A 16397-nucleotide genomic window follows, 5' to 3' on the forward strand; every position below is an offset into this window, starting at 1 on the left:
ACACAACTCACGTCAATCACCTTAATGACAACTCCTAATCACACAACTATACAAGCATGCAATCAACATACCTACTTTGCATTAGTGTGGCCATTCTGGTCCATCCCCTTAATGCTACTATGTATGCATATACACAAATCACACACGTTGTAGAGAGAGAGAAAGAGAAGGAAGGAATAGCCTTCACACACCTTGGCCAATGGTGTGGATTTAAGAGATTAACATAAAAAGGGATTATAGATCTAACATCACACTAATACAATCTCACTTTGCATAATCAAAATGAAGAAGACTAATAAGAAAGAAAGTGCAATTGATTATAGAAATAAAGAGCAACATGGGCATGCAAAGCCCATGAGCCTCATGACAGTCCACTCTACAAAAAAGAGAGCTCACCCAAGAATGACTTCTCATTTAGCATAGGGCTCTTTTATAGTTTTGGGCTTCAAGCCCTTCAAGTATGGGATAAAGTTGAGCCTTTAGCCTATGCTTATACAATCGATGTATAATTGGTGTAGAGCATGTGTTAGTCATCGCTAACATTCCCCCCCTAATTTGGTGCACATTGTAAGGTCTCTACTTTCGAATTTCACACAAGTTCTATTACGCATTTGAATTTTTTTAAACCATCAATCATTATTTAAGATATTCGAGTTCAAATTATGAATCGTAGGTTGAGAAAACCTAGAATTTAGAATTTACGCTGTCGAGAAATTTGCGGTCTTGCCAAGAAAGCACCCGGCTTATGGCTGTGAGAGTTTGTGAGAGAAATCCAAAAAACTATATGAAGGAGTTAAACCATAGATTCCATGAAGACTAGGGTTTGGAAGGAAGTGCAATCAAAGAAGTCCCACATTTTCTCTCTTGCACTCACATACACAAAGAAAGAACACAAAAGAGAGTGTCAAAACAACACAAAGATGAAAACATCAAGGCTATGGTCATATCGTATCATGGGTAATATGAAAGGGTTAATAGATGAGTTAATGGCATTCAATCTTGGCTGACCAAATAGGCTACAAATTGTTCTTTGGAATTGTAGTTTTGTGCTTACCATAATATATATATTTTGTCTAGTGATTGGGATTAATTGTGTGTACAAATTCTCTTGGTTCATAGCAAGATAACTACGCTTACGTCAAAAGAAAAGTTATAGTCTATGAGAGGTAGTATAATGGGATCCAGTGATAGAAGTATTTCATTGAGCCTTTCTGGGCCAAAGAGAAACACTATACGTTGTTAAAAGTGTATTTTACGGCTAATCCATACGTTAATTCTAATAGATCGTACAGAGTGAAAGTGATAGAAATTATCATCATGCGGATTATTCATCTATGATAACTCTAGTATGTGTAAAATGTGGATATGAGAGAAGAGAAGGAAAGCGAAGAGAAGAGAGTTTCCCTCCCAAGCCCTATTTTTGCCCGTAGGCAATAAGGATACTGCGGGGAGAGATGTACCTGTAGCAAGGAGAACCTAAAATTTGTAGAGACGATGAATTACTAAGAGTGAGAGAGATAGGTTTGGTTAAGGAGATGAGATTAGATATATATATATATGTTGGATTAGAGACGAAAAAGAAAACAACAAGAAATCAAGAAAACATCAATGTAGAACACATCTTACTTGACAAACCCTTCGACACCATTATCGATGGAGAGAGAAGAAGAGGAGAGAATTCAACGTTGATTGATACACCAAGTCCAACACCTTCTTTGATTAGAGTTGATCTTCCAAGGATAGCGTACAAGAATGGCTAGTCTTCCTTTAGGAGAAAGTGTAGGCTTGGGCTTATGTTAATGGCTAAGTACAATTAGGCATTACTACTCACTCTCTCAAGAATTCCTCTCATCAATGGCTTGAATGCTTGAGTTATTTTCAAGGAAGAAGAGGTCCCCTTTTATAGGTGAAGGGAACCCACAAGGATTTACACAAGAAGAGAAGAGCCAGTGTGAACAGAAACTGGAAAAGTTGGAAATGAGCTGTCCCTGTATGATGTGGATAGACTGGGGTCTAGTATTTTCATCATATCTTCTCAACCGTGGCTCCAAATAAAAAAGTAAAAATATGGATAGAAAATTCAGCTCATTGGCTACGATTTTTATTTTAAAATTGTTCTGCAATTCGGATTGGAACCTTGTGTAAAAAAATCATCAAAGTAGGGTCCATTTCTAGCAGCAAAAGTCTTTCTGTGGTCCCCTTAGACTAGAGTTTCATTTGATTCCAAAGGACACCTCATGCCATATGAAAGCATGACATTTCTCGTTGACAAAGTTTTGTAATCATGCTTGCAATAATGCATTAAAATAAGTGTATCTTTGAAATCATGCCACCTACTGTCCTACTAGAATTTGATTCCCTTCTAGTAGCTATTTAAAAAGAAATATAAGAAAAATATAAAAAATACATAGAATATATATATTTTGGAGTTTACCCTAGATATAGGATCTAGCTAGGGTGTGAGATGATAATGAGATAGTAGAAATAAAGAATCAATGCTTTTTGCCCCAAGTTAAAGAGACGGAGCTATTGACACTTTTCCCGTAGTATTTTTTTGATGGTAAAGTAAGAATAGGTTACCCTTGAGAAAAATAATAGGATGAGATAGAAGGCTTATTATTATACTTAAATATGCATATATACATTATAGGAATTATAATTATGTATCTAAAAAATTACAAGATAGATCTTGTAGCATGCGTTCCCACTATGTACGTGTCACAGCACGACAACGCTACAAAATTCTGACATGTTTAGCTATATGAATCACTAACTAACTTATTGCAAAGCTGATTGTAGAATTTTCTTTTACTACTGTAAAGTTAATATAAGACTGTAAAGTTTAACTTAAAAATGTAAACTAAATTATCATTAAGAAAATAAATAAAATAATTATAATGACAAAAGAATACACAGGGATGACAAATGAAGGCACATGGACTCACTTGGACTCACATAGGAGGGGACAAAGTGGGATACACTGTCACATGAAAAGGAGAGGGTAGTCTTGACTAATCATAATGAGGGAGGGCTGTGTGGCCTTATCTTTTGATGATAATGACAAAGTGGTCAAGCTGATGGGTACCACAAGGGTACCAAAAACGCGGGTATAATTTTTGAGGAAAAAAAAATTAAAAAAAGAATATATATATATATATATTCTTTTTTTTAATTTTATTTTTTTAAAATTTTAAAAAGTTTATTTTTTTTGGAAAAAAAATTTGGACGTTTTCTTTTCTGCTATAAATAGAGCATCCATGCTCACACTTTAGACATAGAGATTGCCTCTATAGCGCTCACGAAGTGCTGCCACTTCTCTTAGAGAGAAGGCGTCCACAAACCACTAAGAGAGCAAAAACTCTAGTGGACTAATAAGGTGCGTATTAATTAAGCATTCAATTAACTTTAGGAATGATTTATGTATGCTATCTCTTACTCTAATCTCTCTAATAGATTAGTAAGATTCAATTAGCTATGCGTGCGTGTGCGCTATCTTTTACTCTAATCTTTCTAATAGATTAGTAAGATTCAATTAGTTTTAAAAAGGATATGTGTGTGTGTGTGTGTGCTATTTTTTACTCTAATCTCTCTAATAGATTAGTAAGATTCAATTAGTTTTAAGAAGGATATGTGTGTGTGTGTGCTATCTCTTACTCTAATGTTAACCCTCACGGCACACGGACACCGTAACCGTATTATGTATTTGGTAGAGTCAGGTACCGGGCTTGTCGGACCAATAGGAAAGGGTAAGAGTGATCGCCGATGAGAGGCGCACTCTAACACGAACATGCTAGGGTTAGTTGGCTAAGCATGGGCGCCCAAGTGTAAATGGGGTGAGCTCCTATAAAAGCCAACTAAACCTAATTTTTACTCATTCTCTCATTTGTGCAATAGAAGAGTGCTCTTCCTCCATCTCCATCTTCTTCTTCTTCTTCACCTCCTTGTGTGTGTGTGAGAGAGAGAGAGAGAGAGAGAGAGAGAGAGAGAGAGAGAGAGAGAGAGAGAGAGAGAGAGAGAGAGGGAGAGTGTGTGTGCGATCGAGCATTACGAAGGCACGACGACGGCGAGGCGGTTGAGCGCGGCACGACTGCAGCTTCTTCTTCATCGCGGCGAGGAATCCACCACGAAGGCGAGCGTAGAGCGGTGAGTGACACACCCTTTGCTTTCTTGAGCTTGCTAGTTTAGGCTTGTTGTGTGCTTGGAGCCGTCTGTGGCTCGCATACGGTGTATCGGCAAGTCCCTTGCTTCGACAGTGCGGCAAGGAGCGCACATTTTTGGCGCAGCTGCCGGGGATATGCGCTACACTAAGCTCGGTTAGCACTTTACACTTTTTGTGGTGCAATTTCTATCATAGGAAAGGCAGGGAATGAGGGTGTGTAGTTGTGTGGAGATTTCTATTTTTTGCGTTTTCTACGTTTTCTGGTTTGCACTGCACAGTTAGCATTTCTTACGTTTTTGCATTTTCTGCATTTTCTGTCAAGTTTCAATTTCTGCAATTTTCTGCGTTTTCTGTGTTAAATTCTCTGTTAAGTTCCAATTTCTGCAATTTCTGTGTTTTTTCAATTTTCTGCATTTCTTGCGTTTTTTCAATTTCTGCAATTTCTGTGCGTTTTCAATTTTCTGCATTTCTTGCATTTCAATTTCTGCAATTTCTGCGTTTTCTGCATTTCAATTTCTACAATTTCTGTGCGTTTTCAATTTTCTGCAATTTCTGCGTTTTTTGCATTATATATATTAAAAAAAAAAAATCTGAAAAAATCTAAAAAAATCACACGGCCCATTCCACGACACGCTCTAAAAAATCTAGCAAAAAAACAAACAAAAAACACGCTAAAAACTAGTCATAAGGCCTCCTAGAGCAGCTTTTTGACACCTTAGGGTATCAAAAGCACATGCACTTACGCTCTGGGCGGGTGCTAGAACACGAGCATATTGAGGGTGCCTCTGTTCATACGGACACCCATTACCCATCCACGATAAGCTCTAGACCCTCAGCGGGGACACAAGGTAGCACCACCCAAGACCCTAAAATAGCCGCTAGTGATTCCTCCTCCGACTCAGAAATCATGGAAGCATACCCTACCCAAAACACTGAGAGAGAAGGCCATGCACCTCCCGAAGCTCCACAGCCTAGTACTAGTATGTTTAGCCGTTTCATGGAAACATTAGGTAGAGCTACTCGCTCGGAACCTGATGCAAATGAAGCACACGAAGGGGGTGGGGAAGTGGACTCTCCTTTCACATCGCAAGTGGACCCCACACCCCCAAAGAGTGTCCATGCGGATATCCTACCAACTTCTTACCAAGAAGTCCCTGTTGAGCTGCCTCCTTCAGAAGTTCCCTCTAGAGTACCGTTGGTGACAAGTAAAACCACGGGGAGCAACATTGCTTCTACCTCACAAGAAACCGTTAAGACGTCGACTCTAGAAGGATTGTTCATTAATGATCATTGGACATACGACCTCCACACTGAGGTGTTGACGGATCTACACTCTGGCCACGCCTACCATGTAGGATGGATAGAGATTGTACAATCCACCTCTAGTGCCACGAGCATCGAAGATCAACAAAAAATGATCTGTAATGTTATCCATGGCATTATTCAATCAGAAAGGCAAAACCGAGGGGTAAATATACTCTCAACTGGCCCCATGAGATTTCTGGATACGAGCAAGGCTCAACAGCCTACTCTATCACAAATGGAGACTCCTCTAATGAGCCCCATGGACCCATCCTACGTCATTTCACCGGGGGTCTCTATGCAATTTGAGCCTCCGAGCGAAAACTTTAGCTTCCCTAACTTGGCTCAACCCTCTATTAAGGAAAACCCAGTGCTCACTCCAGGGATAAGCCTGACAGAGAATGTACCGATGACATCTATGGTTAACGCAGTGCCACTACCTAGTGTCGTAGTACCTAATATGGGGCCTCGACCGTATGTGCCTCTAGCCCCTTATGCACACATGGCCCCCACACCTCCAATTGTACCACTTGCTTATGCTCCTCGAGTGCCGCTCCCTAGCCCTTATCCGAGTGGACCTATGCCCGGTTATGTTCCATATCCTGCATCATCCACACATATGCCAAGACCGGCACCCGTCCCTCTCCCACATATGATTCCAAGAGTACCTCCACCGGCCCTGCCTCCTCACATAGGTGACTTGGCAGCGTTTGCTCAAACCATAGGTCGATCTATCGCGGAAAATATGCGTCATACATCTGATAGAGAGCCTAGAAGTAAGGCAGTACAAATTGCCAAACTCACGCAAAAATTCAATGGGGACGAAGATGCTAGGAAACACATTGAAGTGTTTGAACAAGTATGTGATTCCTTAGGGGAACGCAACGAACTACATAAGTGCAATGCCTTAAGCTTGACATTAAGTGGGAAGGCTGGAGATTGGTCTAGGACCCTAAGGGTGGACGAGAAAACAATCTACCCTACCCTTCGAAGGTTGTTTCTAAAGGAGTACATACGAGAAGGTGTGCTTTGGGGTGTAGCATCTCAGCTACAGAAGGCCGAACGTAAGGAAGGAGAGTCAGTAAGGGACTTCATTAGTCGTCTAAAGCACTTAAAATCTCGTTGCCCTGTAAATGAGCGCTTCAACAATAACCAACTGCTTGATCGATTCATTCGAGGGTTGAGGAATGAAGGAATCTATAATGGACTAGTGATTAGAGGTATCACAACCTGGGAAGATGTCACTGCCAATGCAATCCAATTAGAGGACAACTTGATGATAGTAGGCATGAGGGTGTCTACTGACACGAGATCCACTAGCTCACAAGCCATTGAGTATGAACCCATGACTGCAAAGCCCATTGCCAATGAGCCAAAGGTATTTGAGACATTCTTGACAGACCTCACCAAGGCAATCCAAGAGTCTCTTAAGGATAATCGACCCCCTCAAAATAGTCACATGTATCCAAGAAGGGAGCAACAATGGTGTTCCATTTGCTTAGGTCCACATAGCACTAGTGAGTGCCCTACGTTTAGAGTAAAATTTAATGGAACTTGCAACGCATGTGGTAGGTATTGTCACCAAGCTAAGGATTGTTTAATGATCAAACGTATGATGGCAATTAGACCACCTGTAGCCTGGACGGATGCACCTCGAGCTCCTGTATTGATGCCTGCTCCACCTGTTGAGCAACTACCGCAACACATGGTCCCTAGACCTCAAAATGTTGTACAAGCTACACCGCTGCCACCTCCTGTGCTAGGACCGCAGCCCCCGCATCCAAGAGTCGCCCCTATGAACCAAGTGGGTTGCGAGCCATCTAATGCTTATGCAGATGGTTGTGAGGAGGAAATAGACACTAGTATTGCCTACGGTCTTGATACATTGGAAGAGTGTCCTATATACTACATGGAAGATTGTTGGGGACAAGTCAAGCCGGTTTATCAAGCTGCTGCTCTCGCATCCAGAGGTCAAAATATCAACACCCAGGCTAGGAGGCCACCTCTTCAATGCTACGAGTGTGGTGGACCACATCGGGCAGCGGAGTGCCCTATTAGGCTGCAAAAGAATGCTGCACAGATGCAAATGAATCAAGGGAGCACGTCTGCAATGCCAATACTCACATGTAATCGTTGTGGCATAGATCACTTGATTGCCCAATGCCCCTATAACCCAAATGCGCCTAAAATCACACCCCTAAATTTGGTCAAAATTGCTAGTGTGACATCGCCAATACCACCCGTCGCACCCGCTTATGCGATTACACGGTCCATGCTTCAAGGGCCAGGCCATATCCTCGAAGAGAGAGATACCGCGTCAGTTATCCAAGCAAAGAAAAAGAAGACACGAAGGAAGAAGTCGCAGAATACGGAAAATTCAAAGCCAAGTTCCAAAACAAACATAGGAACAGGAGATGACCCCGTGTATATGAATGACCTCGAGGATGATTCAGATTCAGTCGAGACAATGGAGACTAAAACCAATACCACAAAGGGAAAGACCGACAAGGAAAACCGTAACATGGGACCAAATGAAAACCGAATGAGAGAAAACCATAAAGAGCCTCTGAAAACACCACAAGTGTTTCCAAATCCAATCCAAGACCCCCAAGATAAACCGCAGGGGCAAAAAGGGAAGAATCGTAAAAAGAAGGTTGGGACGTACCCAAACCCAGTAGACGAGATTGAGCAGGTGAAACATCTAAGAGGTTTAGTGGAGGAGACTCAAAGGAAACTAGAACCAGAACCCATGCATGTCAAAATTCATGACACAGTGTTTCCCACGCAAGTTCATCCACCCCACATGAACCATAGACCGTTAGCCATATCTAGTATCATCCAAGAAGGGAGCGAGGACGGGACATCAGAAAGTGAGCATACACCTTTCTTGTTGGAAAGGATGTTTAACGAAGGAATACCTGATCCCATTGAGGAATATGAGATTCCATCCTCACCAGTTCCTAGTCAAGGACCTACACCCTGCAAAACGCCAATGAATGTTGCCAAACTAGTGGACTTCATGTCTTCTGAGGTCCGAACCACGATCATAGCAAAGCTGTATGGAGATCCTGAGTTATTCCTTGCACTTCGAGCATTCCTTAACGGAGAGCTACGAACGGGATTACCGCAGTTTGCGCAACCAAATAGGCCTGACTCGATTATGATTGATGCGGAAAATCATGTGCAATCACTTGACTTAGATGGACACGAGTCTGTGATCGAGGTACCCATTAACGAATTAGGGCAGTATTTTGAAGGCGACGAGTCTAATGCGACCCTACCCATCACTACCAAGGGATTACCTATAAAGGGAATTCTTGATGGTGGTGCAGGAGTTAGCATCGTTACAAAAGATTGTTGGGAATCCATGGGAAAACCCCGCCTCAGTGTTACTAACATTGTGGTAAAGATGGCAAATGGTACCATAGCCAAACCTATGGGGATGCTCAAGGATCTTAAGATCAAAGTTCTAGGACACAAGGTACGACATACGTTCATTGTAATGGATTTCTCTAAACACCTTATGTCATATGAAATGATTTTAGGACGACCATTCATGAGGGAAGCACAAATGGTTCATGATTGGTCTAAAAATCATGTCTATTTGCAATTCCAAGACTCTGTCCTTAGAGTGGATTTGGTGACTGGTAAGGTACACCTCTTAGGGAGTAAAACCATTATTGATCATCGCTCTGACACCACAGTTCACTCGGCCCCACTACAATATTGCTACACTTGTAAGAAGGATACAGACATTGGCCAAGATTCTCCTTATATGGATGTGTTACCGGGTATGGCGGAATCAAACAATGTGGATTGGGTCCACCTAGCATCAACCATAGACACTTGGGGAAATAGGGGGACGACCTGGGTAACACCTGAGGGGGATGAAATGCCTATACCCTTAAATATGCTACAAGCAATGCATATCGCTTCCGACAAGACTCATCCTAATGTAACGAAGAAAACATACAAGTGGGTCCCTAAAGCTTCTTTAGTGACCATATCTAGTGCTAAAAAACAGAAGCCTTGTAAGAAACGTACCACTCGCTCCAAGAAAAGTAAGAAAATGTTGCGATGGATCCCTAAACGACTATTGGAAGCCCAAGGCTACTATCAAGGAAATGATCAAATCTGGGTGCTGAAACGTAGATTGTGCTCTTACCTATCACCTGACCCAAGTGAGCCCAATCCCGTAGCTCCAAAACGAATCAATGATTGTGGAAAGGAAAAAATCACAGAATGCTACACACCCGCTCCCGAGCTAGTTTGGGTACGAAAGAAAGAACGATTTGTTCCACCTAGCTCAGGAAGGGGGGAGTCCCATGAAGATTCTAGCTCCTCATGTAATACATCCATAGAGGTAAAAGCTTCTACACAGCCTCCATCTATAGTAGTGGACCTCCATGAAGCTACAAAAGAATCCACACCTCCCAGTGTTCAAGAATCACCTGATGAACCACTTCAAGTTCGATCCTGGGAGAGTACCTTACCACCCTTGCAACTTGACGAGGCACCTAGGGTAATAGAAAACTACTGGAAAAAATCCACACCTATTACCAACTGGAACAATTGGTTTCAAAGGGTGACAAGCTCATTTCAAACGGTATGATCTACCCAAGGAAGGGGGGAGTGTTTGCTGACATCCATTATTCACTTGTTTCCCTCTCAACCTTTTTCCCTGACCTCTCAATTCTAATCTTAGGGAATGTACATATAAAGCTTTATACTCACAAAAAACAAAAAAATAAAGAGCAAGAGCAATTAGCAAACGAGTATGCACATTAAAAGTCAAGACATTGACTCAGACCTACACATGTCACATCTGGTACAGTGAAACAGAAACCTATGCCATAAAAAACCTTTGATCCTCATCACTTGAGTGATGGAGGGTAAGTAAGATTAGTACGATAGGAGTGTTTCTGTTTTAGAGTTGAGAGATTAGAGAAGTTCTCTTTTCCCACTAATGTGCCTCCTAGAGGTATTGCTTTTGTTTCATAGTGTGTACAGGAGCGTGTTGCTATTGGTAGGATTTGGACCTTCATGGAACCTTTCTCTCGTTCACACTTCAAATCAAGCGCGACCATCGACACAAACAGGTGTTTCTTGTCCATTAGCATTGCCCTTATCTTTTTTGCATCCATGCTTGTCTGCTTTGATTGTGATTGGTAGCATAATATTCAGCGCATTGGCTTAGTATCAAACATTTTATTCAATGTAATGTTTTGTCATAATCACTTGTTTAGGGGTAAAAATCAAGCAGTCCGACTAAGCTAGTTTGACCAAGCTAGATATTAGAAATCTTCTCTTAATACCATGGGGAATGCCTTCCTAATAAGCAATGGTTACTTAGGTTCTTAATCCGATTTAGGCAGCATTGTATGAAATGTACTAGGGCTTTCTAGTGGGCTTAACCCTAGTGACCTTTAGCTTAAGTATTATAAAGGGAGTTTACTAATGTGATGAGCCTGGGGAATGTAACAATGTTATATGACCCCCCAAAGTTACAAAATTTAAATGCTGAAAATGAACAAGCAAAAAATCAAAGTGCCACAATGTAAAATTTTAAGCTGGAAGAGAAATCTCAGCTTGATTTGGTACTTCACTCACATGTATCGCCTATGGTACTAGAGCCCTAGAGGTTCCCAGTGTGGGCGCTTTTCCTTGAAAAGCAAAAAACCCAAGGCATACAAAATAAGCACACACATCATAATTGAATCACTGTGAAAAGACCTTGGGGGGTCAAAGAAAAAGTAATCAGTCAGGCGATGATTTCATGAGAAATTCCTTTTATGGTAGCTTAACTACAAAGTCTTCTAGGTATAGCCTCTAGTCAGCCCTCGAACATGAATACTTGGCTCTCGCAATTAAACAACTTAATTGACCACAGAAAATTAAGAAGCTTACCCATGGTATTAATATTCGATCTCTAGTGCCTTTCGACCGTCAAATTAGCGACCCCAGACTTGTTTAATTTTCTACCTTTACATCTGTTTATGCATTTGATTACATTGCAATTTAATGTTCATTGCTACCAAATTGTTTGAAATTCTTTGACCAATCAATGTGTCTACCTAAAACTGCATATGCTTTTTAAGAGAATGCAATTACTGTGCCAATGTTGTTTGATTTTGCAGTGACTAAAGAAGGCTAAGGACATTCATCTCAAATGCTCTTCCACCTCGACGACCCAGCTTCAACTCAATAGCTTCCGAGGACGGAATCTACATCAGGAAGGGGGGCATGTTAACCCTCAAGGCACACGGACACCGTAACCGTATTATGTATTTGGTAGAGTCAGGTACCGGGCTTGTCGGACCAATAGGAAAAGGGTAAGAGTGATCGCCGATGAGAGGCGCACTCTAACACGAACATGCTAGGGTTAGTTGGCTAAGCATGGGCGCCCAAGTGTGAATGGGGTGAGCTCCTATAAAAGCCAACTAAACCTAATTTTTACTCATTCTCTCATTTGTACAATAGAAGAGTGCTCTTGCTCCATCTCCATCTTCTTCTTCTTCTTCACCTCCTTGTGTGTGTGTGTGTGAGAGAGAGAGAGAGAGGGAGATTGTGTGTGCGATCGAGCATTACGAAGGCACGACGGCGGCGAGGCGGTTGAGCGCGGCACAACTGCAGCTTCTTCTTCATCGCGGCGAGGAATCCACCACGAAGGCGAGCGTAGAGCGGTGAGTGACACACCCTTTACTTTCTTGAGCTTGCTAGTTTAGGCTTGTTGTGTGCTTGGAGCCGTCTGTGGCTCGCATACGGTGTATCGGCAAGTCCCTTGCTGTGACAGTGCGGCAAGGAGCGCACATCTAATTTCTCTAATAGATTAGTAAGTTTCAATTAGTTTTAAGAAGGATATGTGTGTGTGTGTGTGTGCTATCTCTTACTCTAATCTCTCTAATAGATTGGTGAGATTCAATTAGCTTTAGAAAAGGATGTGTGTGTGTTCTCTTTTACTCTAATCTTTCTAATGGATTAGTAAGATTCAATTAACTTTAGAAAAGATGTGTGCGTATGTTTTCTCTTACTTGAATCTCTCTTAGTATACCTACTCTCTCTAGTTAGTACATCTTCACTATTAACTTATGCATAGTTATTTGAAAGTTAATACATGAGAGAACTCATCTTATTCTTATTATACATGATGAAATTCTCATTCAACAATTTTATTGTCAATTAGATAAAGTAGAATTTTGAATAATACTAAAAATTGATTTAGTTGAAGTATAGAAATGGAAGTTAGAATTGGATTAGAAATGTCATGCATAAAAGTAATGTAGTCCTAAACTTTCACTCGTAGTTTACACACTTAATTTTTGATTAATTAAGATTAACAAATATTTGATGTATAGCAATTAGATGTAGAACAACAACACTAAGTGTGAATCTAAGTTGACGAGGGTTCAAATTACAAACTCTCTTTGGAAACAAGGAGACTACTAGGGAAATTGACCAATTTAAAGTTCTAAGTGTATAATATAAGTGTAGTACAAAAAATGGCTCCAAAGCGTGCTCGAACCCAAGGCGCTAATGATCATGAAAATGGTACAAGTAACGGTGGAACTCCTGCGGAACATGTTATGTCTCCACCAATCGGACCAATCAGAGCTATGGTACATGTTAGTATTGCAGTTCAAGTTATGCATCATTGCATATGCGAGACCATAGGAATATATTATTTACCTTATGAAAAGAAAACACGGACCGAAACCAAGGGGCTTAACCCCAAGAAACTCGACATATGTTTGACAAGTAGGAAAGAATGTCTGGTTAAACTGGTTGCTATAGGAAAGAATGTTTGCCCAAAACCTTCGGTATGGTTTCTCTCAAGTCTCTCTACTTATTAGCGCTGGCATTATGTGGCAGTTGCCGAGGCGTGAGATAACGCCCAGGATGGCACCGCTGATGCTATGATGGGAGTACACGCAGATTAGCTCAGCTGGATACTACTGTTTTGTTTTGCTGTGGCATGAGGATGACGCCCAAATTGGCACCGTTGTTGTTGTGGCGGGAGTACGTCCAGATTAGCACAAAGAGTACTTGTCGAGCGGTATGGGACACTCATGAGGACAAGGGTTTTTATAAATAATGTATATACTGATCGGACATAATAGCGCCAGTAGAGATTCTTAAGTGAACCTAATCCAAGGGTTGTTGGTTTAAAATTGGACGACTTCTTGTTTGACTATTGTTTGTAATATTGTTTGAAGGGTTGTTTTAACGAACCAATATCATAAATAAAGTAAAGGAACATGTATGTTTAAACAGTGTGGTAGTAATTAGATAACAAAACAAGGGTGAGTGTGGTGTGGAAAGTGGGAGAATGATACCCCAACGGTATCATTCTATGGACGGGTGGACTCGATGAGTCGGGTAACTTTCCAACGCTAGAAATTGTTTTTTTTAAAGTCATAAATCTTAAAAGAGACAAACCTTGGCGGCTGTGCTTCTGAAACATGGGGAAAAAAGCGCATAGGTTGGTCACTCTAAGATTTATACTTTCAGGTATAATTGATTATAGATAGTTTTTAGATAGGGTTATGGTGGTCACGCTCCGCCATAGCAAGATAGGACCAATCCTTTACTAACGGTTCATGCCCGTGGCTACGTAGTAGCTAAGGCAATGCCCGTTGGTTTTTCTTTTTCAGGATTGGAGACCTATCAAAGGTACTCCACTCCTCTCGACAAGGGGCAGGAACCTCACACACATCCTCATGTGTTGCTGATGCAGAAAGCACGTCCATGGAGGAATGTTGAGCTGCAAAACATAAGACAACTCATGAGTATCTAAGGCCAACAATGATGAATAAGACATGAAGTGCAATGAAGATTATGCAAAGTAAATTTTTGCTTCTAAGAGATGGATCAATCATAGCCAAAAACTAAACAACATAAAGCAAAAAAACACATAAACTATCATGAAGATTAGACCATTGAAAATTTCAAATTTATCTATGTAACACAAGCAATCAATTATGACCCTAGGCTAACACAAGTTCATAAACCTACTAGCCTAAAAACTATATGATCAATCTTAGTAAAGCATCTAAGTCTATCATGTCTATGGACACAAAAAACTCCTAATCTATTAGTACAATGTCACACTTAGCTTTTTGAAGCTTATGGAATATTTATTTTTAAAATTTTGATAGCAGAAAAAATAAAGAAAATCACAAGACCACCCCAAGGAAAGTCTAGCTACAACTCTCGGCTCCTTAGACCCTCAAGGAGGTGTTCCAAGAATCCTCTATCAAGACAATGGCTAATCTCTATCAACCCAGGGCATCGGTTTAGGACCTTGACCAAGCAAGCCAAGGTGGTTCCCCTCGCTTGTCAAGTGCCAATAAGGCACTAGGCCTCACATAGACACATCATAATGTAGAAATTTCCTCTTTATGTGTCTAGTAGCATTTTTTCTACTCTTTGGACACTTTTTTTTGCTTTATTGTTTCACTTTTTAGCACTTTGTTTTATTGCTTCCATTATGAGAGTGCTTATGGAAAAATGGGCTAAGAGACTAAAAGCCTAATCCTAGGTCAGAGGGATAAGGTGCTCATAAAACAGAGAGTATATATTAGGTCTTCATAATACTTTTTAATAGGATATTCAATGCTAAGATAACATTTTCACTCATCTTGGCCGCCCAAGTTTGGTTGACCCAACACTAACACACTCATGCATTAGAAGAAATTTTGAGTAGAAAATATAGAAAGGAGTTTGAATGGACCATACCTTGAAAATTATGGACCTTGAGTCTATACTCATCTTGTACATGGGTTCTTTTAGCTTAAGTTAGTTGTATTAGACTTTATCCTTGAGCCAAGAGCAAGTCTAACACATGTCATGCCCTCTCCACATGTCCATGCACATATGGCATATTCATAAGTCAATTATAAGAGCCCTTTCACATGCTACTTACCTAAAAGCATTCTTGAAGCTAAACTTTGTACAAATGCATGTGCATTAAAGTGCATAGAAACATTCTCTAAACCTATATTCAAACATTCATCCTCTACTTGAGGAAGCACTTACTATTTTCCTCCCTATTTTCTAGCATGGCTTTTCTAGACCTTTGTGAAGGGTGTGCAAGTGCGGTGCGTGTGTGGATAGAGAGAGAGAGAGAGAGAGAGAGAGAGAGAGAGAGAGAGAGAGAGAGAGAGAGAGAGAGAGAGAGAGAGAGAGAGAACACATAGAGTGGTTGGAGAAACCTCTCACCAAAAGTATATGAGAGTGCTCCTTATTTCTTGCATATGTACAATCAATAAGGTAAAACATTGGGTGACCGAATACAATGTCCAGTCCTAGGTAAGGCACGTTGCCTTTACCCTAACAACCTCCCACTTAAAGGTGATTCTACTAATAAGTGAGTGCTACTAGATAAAATACTAGTATGTACAAGAAAATAAGTGAGAGACTATCTCAACATATGCCCATTGTCTCATTCACTCAATCTACATGCAATCGTATCAGCTCTAGTGATAGGCGAGCATGAAAATCCATGCTAGAGCCTACATGCAAATCCCACACACATCTCTTTATGGTCTTCATAGATGCACAATGCATCATGCTAGTGTTAGTCATCTTGCTAGTGTTAGTCATCGTGCGATTGAAAATCCCTACTGCAAATGCTCCCATTGTAGTTGCTAGGTTGAGTCTCAACATGTAGATGATGCCCAAACACTAATGAAATCTATGCAAACTTGGTTGTACTAGCCTTTGTAGTGTTAAATGTTAGCTGGAAACTTGTTCCACTAATTGTACTAACCTTATCTAAACTTTTAATCATATATAATGATAAGGAGTAGTGAGCCATTCGAATCCTCATTGAGAGATCCACCAATAGTCGGTGTTTTCTCTTCTTCTCCCTCACACTTTTCACGCACTACGCACTCTTCGAGTGGTATTAGAGCATTGTTAGGGTTTGGGCCAATTG

This window comes from Adiantum capillus-veneris, chromosome 15 (genome assembly GCF_014529385.1).
Source record: "Adiantum capillus-veneris isolate H3 chromosome 15, ASM1452938v2, whole genome shotgun sequence".
In the NCBI taxonomy this organism is placed as follows: domain Eukaryota; kingdom Viridiplantae; phylum Streptophyta; class Polypodiopsida; order Polypodiales; family Pteridaceae; genus Adiantum; species Adiantum capillus-veneris.